Raw genomic sequence first — 12,233 nt, 5'->3', positions numbered from 1 at the left:
CTATTCCTCCATGGCAGGTTCCAGTTTCAGCGTGGAAGCACCGTATTTTCCGCGTGTAGGCAAACCTGGCGGCGAGTCGCTCCACCTTCTCAGTTCTGCGAGTGCCACGTGGACGCTGGGCTGCCCTCCCGACCCCGGCTGTGAGTGGGTCCTGAGGTTTTGGTCAATCCTCTGTTAACGCCCGTCCCGTTGGGTTTCTTCGGCGTCCATTTCCGATTTCTTTTTTTCCTGATTCTGGTGGTGATGATGATAATAGTGATGAAGCAAAGAACAGAACAACAACAACAAAAAAAACATAAATAAATGATAAAGATATTTTAATAACGTTCTGAAGATAGTAAAATCATCAATGAGAAATACTTAAAAATTATGATAACAATATAGTTAATAATAACCATCTTACCAATATACGTAGCAGTATAAATTCTAACACTAATATAGACATCAATTCATCTTCTCTGTGATCAAGGTCGGAAACTTTCCCGAACCGACTACCTTCTCCCTCAACGAATCCAGGCGGTGACCTTTGGCTTGGATTCCGGAGACTTTGCCCTCAAGTGGAAGCCGAACAACATATAACCTTCCGCTGTTCTGTTCTTCAGGAAAACGGTCTTAGGGGTTTGTACAAGAGATAAGCCACATGAATGGATCGATATCTTTGTCCCCCGTGGTGCTAACGGTGAGTGAACTGGGTCTTGCAACACCCGTTTGTAGACCACAAACTAAACGTAGTACTTTAGTTCATATATACCAACTAAATCAGGCGTTTCGGACGAACTCCACTTTTGAATTAAGTTTACATTTCAGAGCATAAGCAAAGAGAACATGGTGAGCGGGAGAGCCGGCTGACTATTTTGTGTTAAAAAATCATAATCATGAATTTGCCTTCGGTTGTTTACTATTATATATATGAGGAATGATCTAAAGAGTAAATCAATGATGAAATTAGCACATTACTAACCCTAAAAATAAAATTCCATGGACAAACGGCTGCACAGAGAGGAAGCGCTTATCGTCCGATGCCAAGGAACGCAGTCAGAAGAAACGGTAGTCTATCAAATCAGAAAGAAAATTCAATGAATTATAAGGGGGACTTCATTATTAAAAAAAGAAAAGGAAAAAAAAAAGATAAATGACATTAGTGTTCATTTAAAAACTTCAATATCTGTGGAACATAAATATTCATTAAGGTTAGGCTTTTCTTTCCAAATCTATAAACACTAAAATCTTAATATCTTAATTAAATTGAGATGAGTCCATGATTTCAAAATCCTTTATGAAAAAGGCAGGATTCGCTGATTGAGAGCGACTTCTGATTGAGGATTTTGCTGGTCTAGTTAATTTATAATTAGTATTCCTGAATGAGAAGTCTTTATGCCTTCCAATATGCATGAGAAAGTTTCGGGATGTTTCCCCAATGTGAGTGGCATTACAGCTCCTGCTCGAGAATTTACAGACAAATGAAGACCGTAAATTTGATTTTGAAAAGTTACCAATGGAAAGGCGTGTTATATATACAATCATATAGAATGACAGTGGAATTAAGTTTGATACTTTTCTCTCTAGGTTGTAACTAATAGTGACTAGGTAAGGTAGTTTTACACAAATCAAATCTTAAGGAACAGTAAGGAGTACATTTGGAATCAGGAATTTATTACATTTTCCCAGTCATTACAGTTAAGCAATTCATTTATATCCTTCTGTTTGATATTTGTGAATTCTTAAAAATGATTTCTTGTCAGATTATTAAATATTCCTTTATCATAATTACTGTATTGTCAATAATTTGTTTGTTTTCTCATACTTCCACCATTATTTGCATTCTAAGTTGACATGTATATATTTCAAGTATTTAATTGTCCATAGTGTTACACTTTACTACTGAAGATGGGTGGAATTCGCCCGAAACGTCTGGTTTAGTTGGAATAAATGGACCAAAGTGCTACTTTTAGTTTCTTGTCTACCCAGTGGTGATGATCTTCATTGCAATGCTCGTTTGAAGATTCTTACTAATGTTCTACTTTCCCCTTGGAAGTGCAAGTAATTCTGATATATATATATATATATATATATATATATATTTATATATACGGATATATGCATATGTATATCTATGTATATATGTATAAATATATATAAATATATACATGCATATATGTGTGTATATATATATACGTATATATATATATATATATATATATATATTATAATAATTTACATAAAGCACACACTATAAGTACCTGTAATTTTATTATTTGTATCGGTACAATTATCAGTCTATTTACTTATCTATCTATCTATTTATCTATCTGTCTATCTACCCATCTATTTATATCTCTATCTATATGTATATACCTCTACTTCACTGTATCTATTTATATCTATATCAATATATCTATCTATCTACCCATATACATGGCTATCTGTGTATATATATATATATATATACATATATAGATGTAGACGTATAGTTAATTATACACGCACACACACACACATATATATATATATATATATATATATATATATATATATATATATATATATATATTAACATATACACACATGAATACACACACACACATATATATGGTTATATATACACAAATCCATATACATACATTTATTAATGTATATATATACATATATGTATATATACGTATATATGTGTGTGAGTGTGTTTCTGTCTTTGTGTGTATATGTATATATACACATATATATGTACATATACATATATATATGTACATATATATGTGTGTGTATGTATATATGCATATATACATATATATGTTAGAAAAACCCACAATGTAAAACTAAAATTTCGGAATCCACCTGGTATGTACACATATTTCTTCTCATACCATCCTCTTCATGTAAAAAGAGGTTTTGCCACTTCGCTGTTCCTCCCCGCCCTCCGCATCTGTGACCCTCAGTACCTGGATGGAGAGATAGACTACCTGCGTCGTTCGTTCTCCAAACTGGGCTACCCTCATGTTCTCGACGCCCCGTTATCCAGGGCATGTCGTACCTTCTACCACGACTCCTCTCCTAAAGAGACTCCTTACCTGCCTGTCCTTAGTCTGCCCAACACTGAGGAGATCTACTCTCTCCGCCGCCCTCTTCATACTCTGAACTGCAGGCTGATCTTTCGCCAGGTGAACACTCTCCGTCGCAACCTGGTCCACACCAGTCCTCCATCTTCCTCGAAGGTGGGCACCTATGCTGTTCCTTGTACCTCCTGTAATAAGCAATACTTTGGCGAGACGGGCGCCAGTCTCACTAAGCGCCTGTCTCAACATAAGTATGCTGTGTCCTGGGGACACGCCCTCTTTTGCCATCAGTGGGACACAAGCCATCAAATGGACTGGTCAGCGGCGCGAATTATCTTTCCTTCCGCTGACGTCCACGCCCGCAGACTGGTGGAATCCACCTTAATAAAGTTGCTGTTTAATTTCAACCTGAACAGCGGCTTTTCTCCTGCCGACAGTCGCTTCCCACATCCTTTGCCTTCTCCCGTACACCGGCCACCCTGCAAATAGTCGGCCCGACCCTCCGACCTGATCTGACCTCCCTTCGCTTCGGTTCAGGTGTCCTCACCTTTCCCGTGTTATCGCGTTGCCTCTCCTCTCTCTCTTTTATACCCCCTCCTCTCACTTCCCACTGTACTAGCCTCCGGGCTAGTTCAGTGGTAACGTGTCGGCCTCTCATCCGAGGGGTCGACGGTTCGCGCCCCGCCCAGGCGCGAGAAGTTGCAATTGTCGCCTGGAGGTTACTGCTGTGGCTATGCACCACAGCGGGTAAGGACTAAGCTCAGCCGAGTCAGCACCAGTGTTAGCGAGTCGGCATTAGTCGACAGAGGCCGGGCTCCCCTCATGGGCAGAGCCCGGGCGAGGCTCAGCTTCGCATATCTGACTTGTCCTTATCATTTCCTCTTCAGACCCGAGGATGGAATCCAGGTATATTCCGAAACTGTAGTCTCACTTTCAATAAATCTAGTTCTACTTTGTGGGTTTTTCTACCATAGTATCAACACGGTAGAGTGTTTTACCATTCATATGTGTATATATGTACATATATATATATGTTTGATATATATATATATATATATATATATATATATATATATATATATATATATATGCGTGTGTGTGTGTTTCTGTCTGTATGTGTATATATACATATATATATATATATATATATATATATATATATATATATATGAATATATGTATGTAAAAAAGTTAATATTTTCATTTATGTATATATACATATAAATACATATATTAATAGATAGATATATAAATCCATAAATATTTGCACACACACAGCTAAGTATATATATATATATATATATATATATATATATATATATATATATATACATACATATATACATATATATATAAATATGTGTGTGTGTGTGTATGTATATATATACGTATATATATACATATATACATATATACATATATACACACAGACACATACACATAAACATATACACACATATATATATATATATATATATATATACATATATACACACCTATATATATATACATATATATAAGTATATACATATTTATAAATATGTTCATATATACATACACATATAAACGTTTGTATGTATATATGTGTATGTGTGTATGTATATGTATATGTATGTGTATATGTAATTTATTATATACATATATATGTATATATACATATATGCATATATATATACATTTATACATTTATATATATATATATATATATATGTATATATATACATGTATACATACATATATATAATAATATATACGTATTCATAAATAAAGAAATATATATATATATATATATATATATATATATATGCGTATATATCTATATCTATCTATCTAACTATTTATACATATATTTATGTGTGAATGTATATATGTATGTATACATATTCAATCATATGTACATGTCTATGTAAATATACATACATATATATAGACATATATATGTATGAATATATATGTATATATACTATAAAATATATATGTATATATATATATACATATACACATACAAATGCATATATGTATTTATATTTATATGTATATCTTTATATATATATATATATATATATATATATATAGATAGATGTATTTATATTTGTGTATATATATATATGTATTTATATAACACACACACACACACACACACACACACACACACACACACACACATATATATGGCCAGTACTAAACCAACCATACCACAAGACAACTTGTGAGTAATAATAGTGAAAGTTTACACACACTCCCCGTGGACACTCGGTAGAAATTGAAATCCAGTCAGATGCACTGAGGTATATTTATGAAAGATGGGATAATGCAGTTGATAGGTAATGTTTATGGAACTAGTGAGATCCTAGTTGCACACTCCTTTTAGTGGTTATCTATGTATATATGTATACATGTATATATATATATATACATATATATATACATATATATAAACATTTATATATATATGTATATATATATATGTATATTATATATACATAATATATAAATATATATGTATACATATACATGTATGTGTATATATATATATATATATATATATATATATATATATACATGTGTATATGTTTATACCTTCATACATATATATACACATGTTTATATATATACATATATATATATGTATTTAGATATACGTGTATGTATGTATATATACACAAAATATATATATATACATATATGTATATATATACATATATATATGTGTGTATATATACATATATATGTATATATATATAAATATGTATATACATATATATGTATATATTCATTTATATATACATATATATATTTATATATATATGTGGCATTCATCTATTACGAAAAGGCATTTGACTCTGTACAAATATCAGCAGTACTAGAAGCTATTCGAAGACAGGGAGTAGAAGAGGTATATTGTAAAATATCGGAAGATATATATATATGAAGATGGGACAGCAACCATCATGCTCCACACGGAAACCGATAAAATACCAATTAAAAGAGTGTTAGACGGGGCGATGCCATCTCACCAAAACCGTTTACAGCTAGCCTTGAAGAAATATTCAAGAAGCTAGAATGGACTAGAAATATAAACAGTAATAATCCCACAAGCCAAGACCCCTTCATTCACTAACACCACTCCTGTGTCGTTGATATCTTGTGGCAAGCGGTGGTCGAATCTCATAACACCAATTCACTATCACTACCAAATTCTCTTCCGGTCCACGTTTACACCCACCATGTCTGCCTTACTACTTCGTGCTGACAATGCTCGTCTGTGCCGCCCTCCTGACGAGACCATTGAATATATATCCTCACACTCTACACCGCCAAACTCGCCAATCCGGATTACCTGCCTCGCCAAGTCTTTGTGAAAGCCATCAGCTCAGCCATGAAATCACAATTCTCCCCACCACCACCAATATTTCCTTGATATTATTAAAGCAAGTGTGCCTATTTGGGACTGATTAACTATTGTCCATGTGAGTTGCCTTCTTTCTGCCACACACTACAAATTCGCACACCCTCACCTCAAATCTCATTTCCCTGCTCTTTATTTCTTTAACTGATATATTATTATTGTATTTTTTCAGTCTAATATGATATAAATGCAACACAATATATAATATATATATATATATAAAGATACATACATACATACATAGACTGATTGATGGATGGATAAATAGGTACATAGATTTACTCGTATGTACCTATGAAAGTACCAGCAAAACCTGTTCCACGAGCTTTCTCTCGTTCCTCCAGGGCGCCAGTGCCGAGTTTACAGTGAGGCTCTGAACCTAAACTTGCACTACGACGCAATAAAGGAATTCATATCATTCGGAAGCTTCAATGAAGTCTCCATTGGTGTGGCGAGTGACTTTGCTTTACCTTGCGAGGATCTCCCGCACAACAGTGCTTGCAGGCTCGAGAGAAACCCAGGCAAGATGTTCCTAAGAATATGTTATGTCAAAATATACTCACATCTTTTTTTCATAGTGTCACTTTTTCAAGAAGAAACATACAAAACAGATTAAATAAAGAGTACAATAGCAAATTAAAGTAGAAACAACTACCTTATATCGGTAATGATTTAGGAAAATCAAATATAATGTCAATTAAAAATGTCACAGTCTCAACCAACTCCATTAATACTGCTAATATTTTCCTACCATTATCATTATTACCATTTTCTTTGATTGGCTTCTGTGGATCACTCGGCGCCCCCGGGATTCCCTCGCCCGGCGATGTTCCTCCCAAGATTCCACAAATGAACCCTCGCTCGCGTACGTTGCCGATCGTCGGCGCAGTCGCCCTGGTCGTCATCGCCGTCGTCTTGGTCTCATCTTGGTCGTAGTAAAGGTGAGGAAGTCCAGGTCGTCGAGAGAGGCCGCGATTGCCGCCGACGACCTGCACAACCCCGGCCGCGATGACGACCGAGAGGACGAGCACATCTATTGCTACATCGACGTGGACGACTTGAGTCCCCAACTCGAGGAGGAGAGGAGGGCGACGCACGCACAGCCCGGCGGAGGGACGACCATCGTACGCAGATGCAACTCCGGGAATTCCTTATACGGGGCGATTCTTCCCCGTGTAAGACGCAACTCCGGGAATTCCTTGTACCGGTCGATCCTCCCCGTGTAAGATACAACCCCGAGAATTCCTCAGAAAAGGAAATTCTTCCCAAAGTATCGGTGAGGGAAATGGGGGGTGGGTGACACGAAATAAAGAACATTTTAACCATGCATCGAAAGTAAGGAAAATTGTATGTCACTATTTTCTTGCGTATTTTCATTAAAAGACAAGGATTTACACTCATATAAACTAGGGAATACTGCTGACTTGACAAACTCTCAAAATTGCATTCTAAACATTTTGCCTAGATGATATTTTTGATTACAGATATTTCCAGTTTGTTAGTTCAGGAAAAAAAAATCTTTGTGTAGGGTAGATAATTAATTCTTCATTGTATCCAGCGGGCTATAGTATTCGGTAAAAGGAAAAAAAACAAAAAAACTCCATAATTCAGCTTTGTCGTAAACAAATGAACAAACAAGAAACGAAAGAACAAAGCCTAATTTGTGACGTTTCAAGTCAGATCGGACTCATCACTTCCCTTCGGTCCATCTGTCGTGATCAGATTTGCAGATGGACCGGCACGCACGAGAAATTCATATACAGAGAAATAAAAACGACGAATGAAAAAGAGATCACTCCAAAGAACGCGAGAACCATTAAGAAATGATCCTATGAGACTGTGGCATCAAACAAGGGACAACTGCACTAGTCGCGCAGAAAACTAGCGAGCTATAGTGGCTAATTCCCGCGAAGGTGAGGATGCGCTCCTGGGGAAAGCCCGCCAGACACTCCCGAGACAGAGAGAGGGCAGGCTGGGGTTCGCCAAGGCAACACGCTGTAGCCTTCTGTGTTTTTGTGTTCTTTTCGGATTTTTGTAACGGACTCCCTTCGACAGTGGATTTCAACAGTGACCTGTGACCTGATATTAAAAAGGTAAAGCTAATTATATTGGTTTGTGTATATGTACGCTGACACTCTCCCAGTAAAACACCAGAACTCCTCATTTTATTTCATTTTGATTTTACCTTGTGTTCTTAGTTTAAGATAGAATATGAGTATGTTTACACGTAACTAAGTTCGTGCGAGGTCTCGCACACACGAACAAGCCCTCACGTAGTTACCCTCGTTCACACATACACGTACACTTACACATACACGCACGCATATCCACACACGCACGCACACGGACGCACGCACATGCACGCACGCACACGCTCGCACGCACACGCTCGCACGCACACACTCGCACGCACAAGCTCGCAAACACACACTTGCACGCACACGCTTGCACGCACACGCACTCATGCACAAGCACACATCGACGTTTGGTTTTCCTGTTGGTTGCCTCAATTATTAGGTTTTCCTTTCGGCCAATTGCCTTGACCAATCTGGACCACAGTGCTACCACGAAATGAAACATGGCGTACGAGCCCGTAGAGTGACTCAGTACGAGCAGAGGCTGAGATAAATGCAACTGAGCTAACCGCGACACATCGTCTGGTAGGAAGTCCAAAATGGCTCGAAACGGCACAATTCACAGTCAGAGGATTAATGTTCCTTTTATTCTTTGTGTTCCTTTTGTCAGTACAGCTGACAAAATTATAGGTAATTAATGATACCATTACTATTAATTGTAGTATCCATCAGAATTATCATATTGTGATGAATATCAATACTATATTAACATCCTCACTATCATCATGTATTGAGGATATAAATGTTACTTTTCATAGCATATTATCATCGATATTGAAATTCTATAGCATGATTGTACCCATTTGCAAGGTACAAGCAGGGACGAACCTTGTTAGCAAGCAAGGTATATTAAAAAGTTATAAAAAGACAAGACTATAAAGGCTCGGAAATACGTGTTTGCTCTTGCTTTTAATAAAACAAGCCTTTAATTGCTCCCCGTCATTTTTCTGCCGCAAAATATAAAAAAGAAAATAATAATTATAAATTAAGGATAACAACATATGCAACTTACTCTGTAATCAGAGTTGTGGATTTGAAAATTAGAATTATGAACATTAGAACGTGTAACTGTCACCACGTTCTCTTTCTCTTTCTTTTTCTCTATCTCTATCTCTATCTCTATCTCTATCTCTTTCTCTTTCTCTTTCTCTATCTTTATCTTTATCTTTATCTTTATCTTTATCTTTATCTTTATCTTTATCTTTATCTTTATCTTTATCTTTATCTTTATCTTTATCTTTCTCTTTCTCTTTCTCTTTCTCTTTCTCTATCTCTATCTCTATCTCTATCTCTATCTCTATCTCTTTCTCTTTCTCTTTCTCTTTCTCTTTCTCTTTCTTTTCCTCTTCCTCTTTCTTTTCCTCTTCCTCTTCCTCTTCCTCTTCCTCTTCCTCTTCCTCTTCCTCTTCCTCTTCCTCTTCCTCTTTCTCTTTCTCTTTCTCTTTCTTTTTCTCTTTCTTTTTCTCTTTCTTTTTCTCTATCTCTTTCTCTTTCTTTCTCTTTCTCTTTATTTCGTACATGGGGCTCTAGTCCCCTGCTCCTCTGCTCTTACATGCCGTTCACGGACGCTATTCACGAAAGGTCGGAGATTCCAGGATTTGTCTATGGCAAAAAATGTCTGATTCCATCTATGACTCCTCGCGAAAATGTCTGACAGTCGATTTTTGTCTAGGACTTGGTTGAATTCCAAGACAGGTTTGGAGGCCCACGCTCCTAGGGACTATAAATTGTCCCTCAATAATACAGTTTTAAATTTGCTGAAGATAACCCCGGATCAGTAATGAAAAAGGAAGCATGTTCATTGCCAGACGTTGATTGAGGAAACACACACGCACACATGTTTAAAGATAAATAGATGGCTGTGTGTGTATGTGTGCATACAAATATATACATATGTGTGTGAGAGGGGGTACGATAAGGTTGTGTGCTATCACCAGACATCCCATTTTACGGTCACACACACACACACACACACACACACACACACACACACACACACACACACACACACACACACACACACACCTACACACACACACACACACACACATATATATATGTGTGTGTTTGTGTGTGTGTGTGTGTGTGTGTGTGTGTGTGTGTGTGTGTGTGTGTGTGCACCTGACTGTTATGTTCTCCCTACCCCCTTTAACAAAATGTTCTTATATGTAGTGATTTTTTAATTATACAATTGATTCTGAATTCTTACTTAATTACACCGAAATAATGATCTCCTTATCCTCACAACAAACACATTATGCGTACGGAGACTTTTCCATCCTATTCTTTTCTTTCTTTTTTTATCTTATTTTTTGTATTAACTTCATAAGTAACTTCATTATTAACCACAATAATTTTATTTCAAGCGTGAGCAAACCACATAATTCTTTTGTCTTAAACCTTACCTACCCATTAGTTCCCTGATAATTAACCCTCTTCTAGGAAACTGCTGCTTCATCAAGAGAGGGTTTTACTCCACGCAAGAGTGGATTCTCAAAAACCTTTGATTCTTCATGAGGAATCCACAATAGAGAAAGGTATTATGAACTTACTTCAGGTGTACTTCAGAGAATGTGATATCAAACAAATATGTGTACTTTTCAAATTAGTTCCTGATATTATGAATTATACATCACTACATTGCCAATTGTTCACATCCATCTGCAAAATCAATATCAAGCTTACTCCAGCTTTGTTGTTGTTAAAATATCACGATGTGATTTTGTATTAACAGTTGCATAGATCTCATGATATATTACAAGTATAAAATCATTCATACATGCGTATTTTTTTCAACATAAATAACATCTTTCCAGTAACAAAAATTAAACATAGTATCTTTTCATTGAAACATTTTACGTAAAACCTCGATATAATAATCTTTCAGTGAATATAACAGAATATCCTTAAATAAAAGATAATGTATTGGGTTAAAAAACTTAATCGGGAATTCGATGAATATCACACTTCCGAGAGAATAATAAATTACTACAGTAACTTACTACACATACGGCAGTTATATGCTTAAAAACTAAGTAAATGAGGGATTCAAAGGGCGGGATATAGACGAATTTTTGGTCATTCTAGCTTTACATCTTTGGTGCTGATTAAACCTGTCCCTGCAGCATACGTATCACGTGATAAACCATATGATCATTGGTCCCTATGATAAAAAAATAGTATCTAGTGGAGTGGCCTTAGGCGAGGTAAGGCAAAAGGCATCTGGTTGGTTCCCTGTACACGGAGAATTATAGTAAAGTCATAATACACATCGTTTTATTTCAGTACGGTACAGGAATAGTAAATGATTCTGTTCTTTTGTATTTTTTAAGTAATTTGCTGTTCACATTAATAGATGGTGCCTGTAAAATCATGCTTGGAAATACAGTAGCATGTACCCTTACATCAGCAGGAGGTGCATGGAACAGTATTTCCCGCGTTTCATAGGCGTCAACGATCCCTTCTTTTATGCTGCTCACCATTACAAAAAAGGACGATAATTTTTTTCTTAATAGCACACTCAAACACCACGTTAACAGGAGCGTAGAGGGCGAGGACCTTGCTGTTCCCTTCGCAGGTCTCTGGGCGGCGAGCGAGAGAAGACTCAGGTGCTGCATTTCCTCCTCCCAGGTAGTCTCC

The sequence above is a fragment of the Penaeus chinensis genome, chromosome 26, assembly GCF_019202785.1.
Source record: "Penaeus chinensis breed Huanghai No. 1 chromosome 26, ASM1920278v2, whole genome shotgun sequence".
Lineage (NCBI taxonomy): Eukaryota > Metazoa > Arthropoda > Malacostraca > Decapoda > Penaeidae > Penaeus > Penaeus chinensis.
The sequence above is the reverse complement of the archived record's forward strand: the minus strand, read 5'-3'. Positions refer to the sequence as shown.